The sequence below is a fragment of the Phocoena sinus genome, chromosome 18 (genome assembly GCF_008692025.1).
Source record: "Phocoena sinus isolate mPhoSin1 chromosome 18, mPhoSin1.pri, whole genome shotgun sequence".
Taxonomy (NCBI): Eukaryota; Metazoa; Chordata; class Mammalia; order Artiodactyla; family Phocoenidae; genus Phocoena; species Phocoena sinus.
The window spans coordinates 23473533-23488193 of NC_045780.1; the positions used below are offsets into that span (position 1 = coordinate 23473533).

The 14661-nt window shown below is 43.0% G+C and overlaps 1 protein-coding gene across 7 annotated transcripts in view; it reads left to right on the forward strand.

The window, feature by feature from the left end:
- ENOX1 (ecto-NOX disulfide-thiol exchanger 1) overlaps window positions 1-14661 on the forward strand; it is a 622833-nt gene that overhangs the window by 502235 nt on the left and 105937 nt on the right. The window lies entirely within an intron of this gene.

Consider the following 14661-nt stretch of genomic DNA (forward strand, 5'->3'; position numbering starts at 1 on the left):
CCTTGATGTTGTAAAAGCAAGCAGAAGTGCTCACTCAAACGTAGGAGGCACCAAGGGAGACTGCTTGTCCGAGGGGAAGGGTGTTTCCTAAAGGGCCTGGGGAAAACCACAGTCGCCACCTTTGGCAAAAAGGGAATAAAACACTCACCTCTCCCAGGCCTTTTCGGGTGACCAGGAACAGAGGATCTTTGCTGGTTTGGTTAGTAGAAGCCAAAATCAAGATTCCAAAATGGTCAAGTCATCAAGATTACAGAGCGGTCAGTTAGGTTGACCGGTCAGTTCCACATCTTGGCTGTTGTGAATAGTGCTGCTATGAACATAGGGGTGCATGTTTCTCTTTGAATTATAGCTTTGTCCAGATATATGCCCAAGAGTGGGATTGCCGGATCATACGGTAATTCCATTTTTAGTTTTCTGAGGAACCTCCATACTGTTTTCCATAGTGGCTGCACCGACGTACGTTCCCACCAACAGTGTAGGAGGGTTCCCTTTTCTCCACATCCTCTCTAGCATTTGTTATTTGTAGATTTATTGGTGATGGGCATTCTGACCCGTGTGAGGTGGTACCTCATTATAGTTTTGATTTGCATCTCTCTAATAATTAGTGATGTTGAGCATCTTTTCATGTGCCTACTGGCCGTCTCTATTTCTTCTTTGGAGAAATGTCTATTAAGGTCTTCTGCTCATTTTTCAATTGAGTTGTTTGTTTTTATTGTTGTTGAGTTGTATGAGCTATTTGTATATTTTGGAGATTAAGCTCTTCTCAGTCGCATCATTTGCAGATATTTTCTCCCATTCCATAGGTTGTCTTTTCATTTTTTTTTTTTTTTATGGTTTCCTTTGCTGTGCAAAAGCTTGTAAGTTTGATTAGGTCCCACTTGTTTACCTTCGTTTTTATTTCTGTTGCTTTGGGAGACTGAGCTAAGAAAACATTGGTACGATTTATGTCAGAAAATGTTTTGCCTGTGTTCTCTCCTAGGAGTTTTATAGTGTCATGTCTTATATTTAAGTCTTTAAGCCATTTTGAGTTTATTTTTGCGTATGCTGAGAGGGTGTGTTCTAACTTCATTGATTTACATGCAGCTGTCCAACCTTCCTAGCACCACTTGCTGAAGAGACTGTCTTTTCCCATTTTATATTCTTGCGTCCTTTGTCGAAGATTAATTGACTGTAGGTGTGTGGGTTTGTTTCTGGGCTCTCCATACTGTTTCACTGATCTGTACGTTTGTTTTTGTACCAATACCATGCTGTTTTGATTACTGTAGCTTTATAGTATTGTCTGAAGTCTGGGAGAGTTATGCCTCCTGGAAGCAACCTAAATGTCCATTGACAGATGATTGGATAAAGAAGATGTGGTACATGTATACAATGGAATACTACTCAGCCATAAAAAAAGAACAAAATAATACCATTTGCAGCAATATGGATGCAACTAGAGATTACCATACTAAGTGAAGTAAGTGACAAAGAGAAAGACAAATACCATATGATATCACTTATATGTGGAATCTAAAATATGGCACAATTGAACCTATCTACAAAACAGAAACAGACTCCCAGATGTAGAGATCAGACCTGTAGTTGCCAAGAGGGAGGAGAGGAGGGGGAGGGATGGACTGGGAGTTTGGGGTTTATAGATGCAAACTATTGCATTTAGAATGGATAAACAACAAGGTCCTAGTGTAGAACACAGGGAAGTATATCCAGTCTCTTGGGATAAACCATAATGGAAAAGGATATATATATAAAAGAATGTCTGTATGTGTATAACTGAGTCACTTTGCTGTACAGCAGAGATTGGCACAGCACTGTAAATCAACTCTACTTCAATAAATAAATAAATAGTGGTCAGAATGCTCTGTTTTTCCAGGGCTTTAGAAGAGAATGCCAGAAGCACAAGATGATCACAAGAAAAAGCTCCTGCATCCAGACGTATACAGAAGGGAGTTTCATTTCCCTAGAACAGTGGTTCTGAAAAGCATGGTCCCCAGTCCAGCAATGTTAGCATCACCTAGGAACTTATTGGTAATGTAAATTCTCGGGGGTGCTCCTCGAGACCTACTAAATCAGACTCCAGAGGATGTGGGGGTGGGGGGGATGTGAGATTCAGAATCTGTGATTTAAAGCCTTCGGCGGGATCCTGATGCAGGCTAAAGTTTGAGAACCACGGCCTTAGACAATTTCCCTTTCATCCTCAAATTCCGTTCATTTGAATCTTTTAGAAGCTTAGCATAAAAGCAGGCACCACACCACTATTTTCTGAAGCCATATATTATCCTTTGTCTGAAAAATGAACCGAGCATTTATGTGTCAATGTATGTCTCTTACTAAACTGATATCAGATTTCTCAGGACTGCTCGATTATTGGGTTTGGATTTGCTTATTTGAGGAAACCACCTTCCACGCAGCGTTTCTATTCTGCAGACCTTCATATATCAGAAGAAGAAAGTGAGTTTTGGGTGTGATTTTTCTTAAATTCAAGGAGCTCTTCCAATAAATAAATAAATACTTTTTTTCCTCAAAAAAAGTTTTCATCATTTTTTTAATCAGAGTTTTTCAGGACATCTCTGCTTTTCTGATTGTCAAGAATACTTCCTTGTAGTTCTGCTGTTTACCACGTATAGTAATTTACAGTGTGTCTTTGACTAGATGAGGGGCAAGTTTACACAAAACCTGGATCCTTAACATCTTTATAAGGTAGGTGTAGAAGAAAAGAATGGAATCAATCAGGAATTCTGATTTGAACCTGTGGCTTTTTTCCCCCTTTGTGGGGAGTGGCATTTCTTTTTAAACAACCTGTCAATTTCTCAAGTAAGAATTATGTATAATTCCATAGCCTGCTTGGGATAAGACAAGAATAATAATGACTCAGGAATAGTCACAAGCCACAGAGGAGATCTTACAGACCACGGCAGCCAGCATATACCTGCAGGATTGGCCCCTGATCTGTGCTCCGGAAGAATCCGCAGGGATACCAAGGACCTCTCCTCTCAGTGAGGACCACAGGGGTCCTCCCTGGAAGTTCGACTGAAGAGCCTTCTTCCCAGACCTCTGTGGTTTTCCTCCCAGACGTCTGATAAGAGCCTGAAGTAGGACTTGAACTTGCAGAGCTTTCTCCAGGCTCGTTCCTTGGTCAGCAGGATTAATGAACACAATACAGTATGTGTTCCACACCAGGCCGAGGGCAGAGATGAAAGAACCAGGGTTCGAATGCCAGGCCCTGAGGGGTTCAAAGTCTTTTGTGCTTTTTGAAATGAGACGGACCCGGAGAATGCGGTGTGTGGTTTATGAGGAAAGCGCAAGACTGATTGGAGGGAAGGGAAGGCAACTGACCTTCCTTATTCCGCTGGGCCCTCAGGATCCTGCCTAAAGGCAGGTAGGTGGTGGTGGTTCTTTCAGCCATGCGTATTCGGGGTGGGGGCAGCCTAACAGCAAGAATCCCATCTTGTCTTTTGACCAAGCTTCAGACAAGATCGTGTGAACTGCTGAAAGGGGGGACTGAGGCCCTACAGCCTGAGGGAAACAGGCCTTCCAGCAGCATCTCCATAGGCGACCCGCCACTCGTTTTTTTAGGTACAAATCTGCATGTGTTAATCTAGTCACCTCCAAGCAGACCTCCGAAAACAGAGCGCTCTACTGAACGGACAGAGGAATTGCCAGACCTGAAATAGAAGTAAACTTCTCCATCCTTTAAGGAATCCCTGCCCCCTCCTTTTCTGCCGAAACAATGAGACCTTGCCTCACCGGCAGCAGCTGACCCAGGAATTCTTGGAAATCCCGGGGAGCCTCGGGCCTGCCCTGCCCTCCATCTTCCTCCTAAAACAAAAACCTGCGCAGGTTTTATTGCATTTCTGAGGGGGAGGTGGAGAGAATTGACTTTGGTTTTCAGAAAAAGCAAGGTTTATTGTGTGAGGACTTGTATGATACCTTGCGTTCAATGTTTTTTTTTTAATCAGAGTTTCTCAGGGCATCTCTGCTTTTCTGATTATGAAGAATACTTCCTTGTACTTTTGCTGTTTACCACGTATAGTAATTTACAGTGTGTCTTTGGCCAGAGTTCCGCCAGACCGGCTGTCACTTCCACATCCCTCTGGGCGGCGGGCCAGTCACCGCTGCTCAGCCGGTGACTCTTAAAGGGGAAAAAGGAGTTTGCTGGAGCCAAACTAAGATGCTGATAAAAATGAAAATGAGTTTTGCTAATACACTTGAAAATCAAGACAGATTTATCGAAGCATTCGTTCAAGAAAATCGGCATCCTGTTCCAAAGTCTGTGAAGATAATTTTTGATAAAAATTCAAACGTATTCTTGCATATAGTCTGTCTCCTGCTGCAATCAAGCCAAACTTTCAAAGCCAGATCACTTCCTCCTTCTCCCTCTCTCTCCCCCCTCACCTCTATTCTCCCTCACTCCTTCCTCTCACCCTTTCTCCTTCCTCCCTCCCTCCAGGTTGGCAGTGGGGGAGGGCCAGGAGTTGCACAGGAAGGAAGGGAGAAGAGAAGTCTGTCCTAGACGGTAAGGCTTCCCTGTCAGAACCTGATCAGTGTCAGTATTGTGAGTTCAGTGAGTCGGTGCGTATGAAGCCCTTCCAACAATACTTAGCGTGGAGCATGTAACAGGTAACTCAGTGACTGTAACTGTGCTTCTCGTCTTAGTCATCCCCCAACGCCTAGTCCTGGGCCCTTCACCAAGTAAGTGCTCAATAAAAGGGGGTTGACTTCAGTTACATAATCCCCTTCTTCTGGTCCCTGTTTTTGATGGTTCCGTCGTGTAAGTTGATCAGAAGACGGTAGCCCTTGCTCTGGCTAAACTGAAATGGCAGGCATTAAGCAGCGTGTTCAGACAAGAATGGTTCATTTCTCCACAACGTTCAGAACTTCTGCACGCCCAGAATTCAGTGCCACATGCTGAAGAGACGACAGACCAGAGAATTGAAACTCAGCGTCATTCTGATGATTGACAAACGCTTGTCAAGCATCTTGTGTTCAAGACACTGTGGACCCAGGGGGTATGGAGAGAGCTAGACACAGCCTACCCTGCGCTCTGAGGTGTGAGATACTTTGCAAGAGATAAATAAGCATTTTAAGTTAATAGAAATACAGTGCCTGATGCCAAATATATTTTAAGCCGTTAATTTAAATTCAGGATAAAACGGAATGAACGTCCCTCTCCAGTGTATGTACCTAACCCAATATTTGGTGAGTATACATTGCACATTGAACACAGATTTTAGAAGAGAGTAAATCTAAAACGGCCCTTGCTTAATAGACGACCCTTAAACTATTCCATGTGCACAAATGCTCTTGGGTTTTAATTACACCTTATTTAAACTCTGAGCTCCTTATAGGAGCAAATACTCTTTTAATTATGAAGAATGTTTTCTGGGTTGTTAACTTTCCATGGAAACTCACCACAAAATAGGTACGGACCTTTTTTTTTTTTTGATTCCAGTAAGAAGTCAAAGATTTTCCAGCTCTTTCAGCCAATGGAGTCAAATTAGGGACTCATAATTAAGTTCACTTGGAATCAGCAGTATTCAGTCTGTCTAAACAGTTTCATATATAGCTGGAAGTCTTAGGTTAAAAAAGTTAATAGTAAGGCTCTCTCGGGCTATACCCTGATCTCTTTGAACACCAGGACTGCCTTCATTTTTCTGATTCAGTTTATTTCCAGTATGGGAGTGCTTTTGAAAGACATAAGAATGCCCAACAGACAGATTACAATTAGGCACGAGTCCAAGAAGAGGTTCACTGCAGCCCCCAGCACCAGCCTGGGCACAGAAGGGAAGGGCTACTGGATTCCAGTTCAGGGTCCTGCAGCCGACTGATGGGGCCCTGACGGGAGCCATGTCACTCGCAGCTGGTAGAAGCTTCCTTTTAGGAAACATTGAGTGTGATCCTAGCAGGCTTACTCTGGGGTCGCTGAGAACCGGGCAGAGGGACAAGGGCCTTCAGACGTGCAAAGTGAGATGGCTCAGTCTCACATGCCTGGGACTGTGCTCCCTGCCCAGCAGACTCCCGAAGGCAGGCGTACCAGTGGTGAGAAGGATAGGCTGTTCGTAGACCTTCTGTTTTCACACGTGATGAGCGTCTGAAGGAGAAGTAGAACAGTGATGTGTGTCCATCAGTCACCGCCAAGGTAAAGACAAGCGTTGTATTTCCAACCGTGACAGAATGTCTTCTGGGAACCCAAGGGCCAAACAAGGAGGTGTGATTAATTAAAACTTATATGGCTTAAAGATGATGAAACCAGTCTTCCGAGGCGGGCTGAGCAGCCTGCTTCATTCCTAATCTCTTGAAAGAGAGCTTCATTTGCAAGGAGACAAGGCTTCTTTCTCTGTTTCTTCCCTTTATTTATTTATTTTTTTAAATCTTGCTCATCTCGCCACAGGAAATCCAATCACTGTTTATTTGGGGTCGATTTTTTGGTTCCTTGATTTCACGTGCAGTTACAGTTCCCATTTCGTAATGGATATGTTTCTGAACAGCGTAGAAATCAGTTCTTTACCTTTTAAACGTAAGAGGCAGATGCTGTTAAACCGACCCCATGCAGCAGGATTCCTCTGTCACGGCAGCACTCCTGTCCAACCAGACCGTGCTTACCTGTTCTGTAAATTCACATTTGGAGGCTAAACTGTCCTTACGCGGAGCCCCCTTATAATCGTAGTTTTCTGTAGCCCTCCACAGTGCCGTATTCCCAACATCGCTCTCATGCATAAACAGATTTTCCAGAATTGTGTGTTTCGTGTCAAATCGATTTGGGTTGCTGACATTGTGTTGTGTCTCGGAGACCACAGATTTTTCCCTAATGCTCTAGCCATTCAGCTGAACGGCGCCTCCAGAAAACCCAGGCGAGCCCTGGTTGAGGGTCTGCATCAGTTCACACCTGGTCAGTACTAGCTTAGAGCCGGCTGGGTTCTCTGAGTAGTTTTCTGTGTGCCAGCCCAGCACATTCTCCCAGCTCAGCCACCTTGCAGAGAGGACTCCGGCTCTATCAAGCCCTGGCTTCTGGCCTGGTGACAGGAGCCCCTGGAGTGTGGTGAAGGGCTCCTGAGCTGATGGGTAGCTGGCAGGCAGAGGAGAAAAGCGAGGAACTTAGCAGCCAATGTTCAGAAAGGGAGAAGTGCGGAGACCTTGACCCAGGAGGAATGGAGACAAATGGCCAGTGGGCCGCACGAGGTCACGGCACAGCCGCCCGTGCCCAGCCTGCGGCGCTGTGATGCCTTTCAACTGCCAGGAGCGCCATGATCTAGATTGCAGTTTATCATGTTTTCGGGGCATTTCATTCTGATAAGTTTTGATGCAGGATCATTCCGTAGGGGAGTAGATTTAATCCTGTTTTCTTAGCAGGCTCTGAGGACACTGAGGGAATATTTATGTAATAAGGTGCAAAGTTGCTATGGAAAATACTATAGCAACCTAACATCTTCGCAGAGCCAGGAGCCACTTATAACAGCAATCTAAATTTACATTTATTTTAGTGTCATTTTATCGACACTCTTAGTATCTCATTCTGACAGGATGTTAAAATATGTTTTCAGCTTGCATCTGAGCAAAATTAACACAGTGTTCTTGGAATTTAAGTGGGGTTTGCACAACTTCTGGAAAAAAGCAGAATATTTTCGAGGGAGTTTAGATGACAGAATCTGGGTAAGTTTGTAACTCTTCTTTCTCTTTCCTAAATGTACGAAAGAATTCCTTAGTGCCATTTATTCCTAGTTTTTTCTCTTAGTTGGTAACTAATGAGTCGGAATTTCTGATTACCAAATGAGGATTATCCTTTTCGACACTGACGTAATTTTTTAAGTGCTCACCTATGATTCTAGCTGGCGCTTATAGAAAACACTTTTAGTAGATCAGCTCATTGCCCTCCAGCAGCATGTGACTTTTTGATAATGAAATCTATTTTTTATATAAAAAATACCTATTCATTTTGGAAAGTCTAATGATTAAGAATAATAAAAGATAAAAGTCAGTTATAACACTACAAAAGACTCTTTAGTTTCTGATTCGTTTTCTTCTTCACAGCCTAACTATATGAGCATTTTTGTATGTATTTTTTAATATATACATGATTACGTTTTTAGTCAGACCTTTTTGTATAACAAGTGGGGTTTTTTTTAAAGCTTTTTTAATATATTAATGAAATAGAAAATATAGAGCAAATGCGTGTGTATCCTTTCTGGATCACGGGCTCCTTCCCGTGAACCTTTAGGACTTCAAGCTGTAATCTTTGGGGTGGTCAGAGTAGATACCTGAGGTCATTAAAGCCTGAAAATTGGGCCAGCCCTCCCCAAAGCATCTTTTAGGTCCCTTAAATGTGAGTGTGGCAGGGAACTATAGATACGTAGCTGGTTAGTAGTGGAAAGATAGTATCTATTGATTTTCTTCTCTACCTCTCCATCTGAAATCTTAAAGTGTGACTTTAACACTGTGAAAGTGGGACATTGGCCAAAAGAATCGATACCAGACTATATTAAAACCCATGCTGCTACCAGCTTCTTGGCCCTGATGTACTGTTTGTGAACACCATTGTCCTAATTCTCCTGTGCTTTTATACTGCATCGTTCATCAAGACACAGTTGGCGACATAAAGTTATTGTACCTTGACTCCTAACACTGTTGCCTGTAAGCTTCATTAATCCAAGACCTGAAGATCTACTGAAGGAATACAGAAAGTGAGGACAGATATCCAATTGAATTCCAGTGAGCCACACTCAGTTAAATGCCCCATAACTGATGGAGAAAGTAATTGCCAGAAGTAGCAGTAATTATTTCTCCCCTTTCTTAGAAATTCCGCCTTCCAGTTGTGATACTTCGAAGCGCTGCACGTTGAAGTTTATAGCAATTTTAACAATTATTATTATAGCGAGCGCTCCCATGTCTAAATGGCTGAGAGACTCCTCTCTTTCACTGGCATGCATGTCCTTGATCCCAAAGAATGCTCAGCAGACCTTCTCCCCAGCTCCAGGACACAGTGTGGGAAGCTTTCTGGGAAGGGGCTAGAGAAGGGACATTTTATTTTGAGGCTCCCCATTACCAGCAGAGAAGTAGGGAGACAGATTTCTGGAGCAGTCGATTCATCGTAGTGCTTCAGGGCAGGTGTTGCAGGTTCTTTAATGAGCCCATTGTACTGATAACTTCTAGAGCCGCTGTGTCCCAGAGACCTCTGCATTCCACGTCCTGCATGTGGGTCATTGCCGCCTGATGCAGTTACCCAAATTTTCAGTTATCAGAATTACCTTAGGAATATGTAAATATCTAACACTAGGGTATCGGTTAATTAATCATATATCCATAAGCAGCCTTGAAAGCAACCATGTTTTAGAAAACTATATAATGGCATGAGAGAAGGCTCTCTGTATATTGCTAAGTGATTTTAAAAAAAGCAATTACAAATCAATGTACAGATCATTCCAGTTGTGTGTCTGTGGATGTGTTGTATTCACAATGTGTATGTTAGGGGGAATCTGTAAGGAGATAGGTCCAATATTCAGAGTGACTGTTTCTAGATTGTGTGATTACCAGTGATCTTTTTTCTTACTTTTGCATCTCAAAAATTTCTACAGCACATACATGTATGATTTAAATAATTGGACTACAGCAAATATTAATATAAAAATTACCCAGGAGAATCTGTGGTGAAATTTGTATTGATTGAGGAATACTACCTGGCCATTTTCAATCACAGGAAAGTTGAAAGTAGTCATGAATGATAACTGGTATCAGATGATAGAAGTTCATTGAATTGCCCTCTTTTGCTTCAAGTTGGGGAATAATCACCTTTAATTTTCCATAATATTTTACCTTCCTAGACCACATCGTCCTGCAGTTTCCTCTTCCAAATATGATCATATTTGCGTGACTATTTAATTAAGGATCCAAGAAATAATTCAAGTTCTGATCCAGGCAGACATGTTGAATTCTTACCCACGAGGAGACTGGCAACCATGAGTCTCTTCAGATATGAAGAGACCCCTAGAAAGCACCTTAAATAACCTTCTCCTTTCTTCACAAACAGGAATGTGCAGTCCCACGTTGAGCAGTTAATGTTATTTGCCCAAGATAGTAAGTGGAAGGTACTAGAACTAGAGCTAATACTAATACTAGGTATTAGTACTAGAACTCGGTACTAATTTCCTTCTTTCCACGTTAATGACCTTTCTATGGCACTACTAAATGTTGTGGGGAAAAAAGCTCCAGAATAGAATATCCCTCAAATGCCGTTAAGTGGCATCTTAAGAGTCAGTAAAATCAACCAAGGATTTTGAATGCCTGCTACGTGCATGGCACCACGATGCCGTCTGGAACAGAGGTAGGCCGGAGATGTTTACTACCTTAAAATGTTAATCCAGACCAGGCTGACTGGGGCTTTTGCGTAGTCTTCCCGTTACTTTCTGGATTTTTCTACTGACTAGAAAGAGATTGGCTTCAACATAGGCAGTGTATCCAGCAAACTGTTTTCTAGCCCATTCCAACAGAAATGCCAGCTTTTAAAAATATTCAGGAAATTGGCACAGTCCCTTTTCTAGCTGAATGATATTTATTTCCTCATAAACAACCAGCTCTATGGCTTTGGGCAAGAAGAAGAACTGCTTTGAAGAGGCAAAGTGTATCAGGAAGGAATCATGCCATATCATGTATTCCTTTGGTAAACCAGGCACACTGTCACAGCCCGAGTCTTCCATTCCCTGACTCTCCAAAAAGGTAAAGAGAAAAATAAAACTACTTCTCTAAACACAAGCACAGATGTGATGATGGATCTGCAATGATCTGAGCTACAATATTAGTTCTTTGATTTCCCATCTCATCCCATGTTTCCCCTGCATCCCCAGGGCCTGGGAGAGCCTACCTGAAAATCATTCATTGACTCTCCATCTAATTTCAAGACTTACTGAAGCGCTCTCCATCCTTCCTTGTTCCTGAGGCTTTTCTTTATGAGATCTACCCCTCAATCAATCTTAAAAATAAAAGTTTGAGCGAGAGCACCTACAATAATATCAATGTTATTGAGATGCACAGACTCAGGGAAGTTTTGATCGGGAAGAGATCTTAGAAGTAACGTGTCCTCTCCCTTCTTACCCCATGTTCAAAATTAATGAGAAAAATGTGGTTTTTATCCCCAAACAATAATCAGCTGGAATGCTGAATAATGTCTGCAAGTTTGTATTGGGGATATTTTTTTTTGTAATTACAAGTTTTCACGTAAAACTTAAGTGATAACACACATTTGGCAAATCTCTTGGAAGTAGGATAAGAGATTTAATTCTTCTTTTAGTGACTTCCTAGTCGGTTGATTAAGAAATGTCTCCACCTGCCATACTAGACTTTTCTCATATAGTTTATATAATCCGAACGTCGTAAAGCCATCCATTTCTCTATCCTTAGCTCTTTGCTTCCATGAAATTGTCTTAAGCAACGCCATAATACGAAGCAATGATAAAATGAAAACAAATATTTAGTGAATTCTTACTTATGACATGTATGGGACCGTGATATCATTTGTCTTGCAGTGCCATATGAAGGGGGAAAAATAGCAGACCAAGTCTTGTAAGACTACTTGAGACTCAGTCTTTGATCTGAGAGTGGTGTTTATCTGCTCTGAAAAATCCCTGTAGCTCCCCAGAGTTCTCCTTTTCCTGGAATAGCGCTGGATCGTGGGTCCATAAAGCTCTCGCTCTCAGAAGTCAGAGCCAGAACTAGCAGATAAACTCTAACATGCAGAGCTGTGAGAGCTGAGAGTATCTGAGAAGAAGTTGTGTAAATCTGTTCATCTGAGCTCTTACCGACCCTGTAGAAGGTTTTGTTTGGTTCTTTGTTTGTTTTAAGCAAATAAAGGTGAACACATGCTGAGATGGAGGACCTTCTACCCAATCTGCTCCTTTGAGACTAGCTTTCTCAGAGGAATTCTTCTCACCTTTCAGAAACAAAATATTTCATGCTAATTCCTGCTTAATTGGAGGGAAGTCATTTCTTTAAAATCATTGAATATGAATTTGAAGTCTGTTTCATCCCCGTCCTCTTTAATTCCATCAAGGTCACCTCCTAAACTTGCCCAGACAGCACTATTTCTCAATTAGAAAAAGGGGTAGAGCTGTTTTAAAGCATTTAGCATCTGATTAATAGCGCTGAACTGGGGCTTCAGCACTTGCAGAGGGATTCTGAGGAGTCGCCAGTAAGAATATTCATTGCTACCTGGAAAAGTGTCCTCTTCAGAAACCAAAAGCAAATCATTTTAATGAAGAAGGCAAAAACTGCTTTTTTTATGGGGATGTGAGAAAGATGATTGTACTCAATATATAGCGGGTTTTAATATCCGAACAACTCTCTCCCAGGGAAAACTTGCTATAATTTAGCCATCCAGACGGTTTATAAAATGCACCCACTTTTCCCTGCCCAAGGACTCTGAGTCTGTCGAAGCAGGATTTTGTCGCACTCAGGCTCTGGGGATGGGAAGAAGTGATGAGAAGAGGTGTCCAGTTGACAAATGTGAGCTGGAGCCATCCAAGTGGAGAAGAAATCAAGAGTTCCGAAAATAAGTTTTTGAGAGCCTTCCTTCCAACTTTCCTCCCCATTTCCCGGGCCTGACTGAGGAACGCCGAGCTCACCTTGACGCTCTTTTGAAGAGGGCTGGTCAAACCACTAGAAAAGCTCTGAGAAAGTGGCCTACATGAGTGAGAATTGGTGTCCCTGGAAGCGAGGTTTTAGAGTCACCAAACAGAGTGCAGAAATAACTTTGAACCAGATGAGGTCAGAGGCCCCTTGAGGGATCGTCGTTTTGTTTCCAGCGTGGCTTGGCAAATGATGTCCCTTCCCTAAGCCTCAGCCTTCTTAGCAGTAACATAAGGCTCATCCTAAGAGGGTCTCCTCGAGGTTGTAAGAAATAACCGATTAAGGGTTTCCATGGCATTTTGCAAATGGTGCTGTGACAATGTGGGGAATGGATACTGCTAAGCAGTAACAAAGGTAAAGTGAGCAGTTCCCAGCCCTGGCTGCACACAGGAAAGACCTGGGAAGCTTTATACAACAAACACCAATGCCTGGGGGTTAATGCCCAGGCATCTGTGTTATTAAAACGCTCCGCAGACGAGTCTGATGCACAAAGGATTGGGAACCACTGGCGTGTGACATGAAGATTGATGGCTGTCAATTATAGGTGGGAAAGAAGAAAAAAAAAACAAATAGAGGTAAGGTAACAGAATATGAAAACAAGAAGAAAATGAAAATGAAGGAGAAGATAAAAATGATTAGTGGAGAGGAAGTGGCTGACATGGGCAATGTTAAAGGACCAAAGAAAGAAGAAACGAAAGGGAGGTAGTTTAGTCGTTTAAATACGGCATGCGTGACACAGATGGAGAACCCCCCTCATCATATCTGTGCGAGATGCATCCAAGTATCCTTTGGTTAATTGGAAAAAAGACTAGCTGGGAGGAAAGGAAAAATTAAAGTAGCCTGGATGCAGAAAGACAGAGTCCCTGCTTTTCTCTCATGCTAGGAGAATAGCCAAGAACTATTTTCTCATCCATCAGTGGTGAGAGAGAGAAGCAGGGGTGCCTGGGCATTTGCCAAAGAGAAACGCCTCAGAGGACCTAGCGACTGGTCTGGGGAGAGTGTGCACGCAGGAAGGGCCTCCTCTCCTCCACTGAGAGGCTGGTCCAAGCGCCCTTGGTCAAGGGTGATTAGTTCCCACAGAGCACGGAGATATAGCTCAGCCTCTCCTGGGTGCAGGCCACAACCCTGCTGTAGCCGAGCTTTCCCCAGAAATATGGCTGCAAAGAAAAGTAATACACAACCACGTGTAGTAGGTCAGAAAAATGTGTTTTGGAGACACTGCCTGGAGGATTTGTGAAAGCAGTCACAGTATCATCACGGAAAGGCAGTAACCCGCATTCAGAGAGGAGCAGGGAGATAGATGAATGAAATGCGAGAAGGCAAGGCAGATGGCAGAGAACCCTGGAAGGCTGTGTTGGATGGTAAAGGCTGGAGAAGAGTAGGTCCTTTCAATAACAGAGAAGCCGTTAGAAAAGGCTGAGAGAAAGCAGGCGTCAAAAAACAATGAAAGAAACACAAGCCTGGAAAAAGGTTATGAAGAAGTGGGGATGTGGTCTCTAAAGGCTAGTGAAGAGGTTCCAGAACTTCGGTGTGCATTAGAATGACTCGAGAAACTTGCTGAAATGTACAACCTCAGGCCCCCATTTCAGAAACTCAGATTCAGAGGGTCTGGGATGGGTCTGGGAATTCTCACATATGAGATACCATGGTGGGACAGGTGGAGGCTGTGTGTGGACAAACTTTGAGGACAGCTGGCCTGGAGACACCAGCTACTTTTTCATACCAGTGCCATTCTACCTTGGTTACGTATCTAGAGAGGATGGGAATCTTTTTCCCTGATGCCAGGCACAAACATGTGGGCTTAAATAAACCAGTCTCAGCGTTGGTAAGGAGGCTGGTAGGGAGGGGAATTCACTGCCCACTACTTCCCGCCAGCCTTGGTTCCCACTCCGTGGACTGGATAGAGTCTGTGTGCGGCACGAAACCCAAGGGAAGAGAAAGCCTTTCTATTCAACTCATCTTTGTTATCCCAAGTATTTGGTGTCTTAAAAGAAAAGCTTTGTGGGAAATGTCACTCTTCCTTGCAAAGGGCAATGCCTAGGACTGAGAACA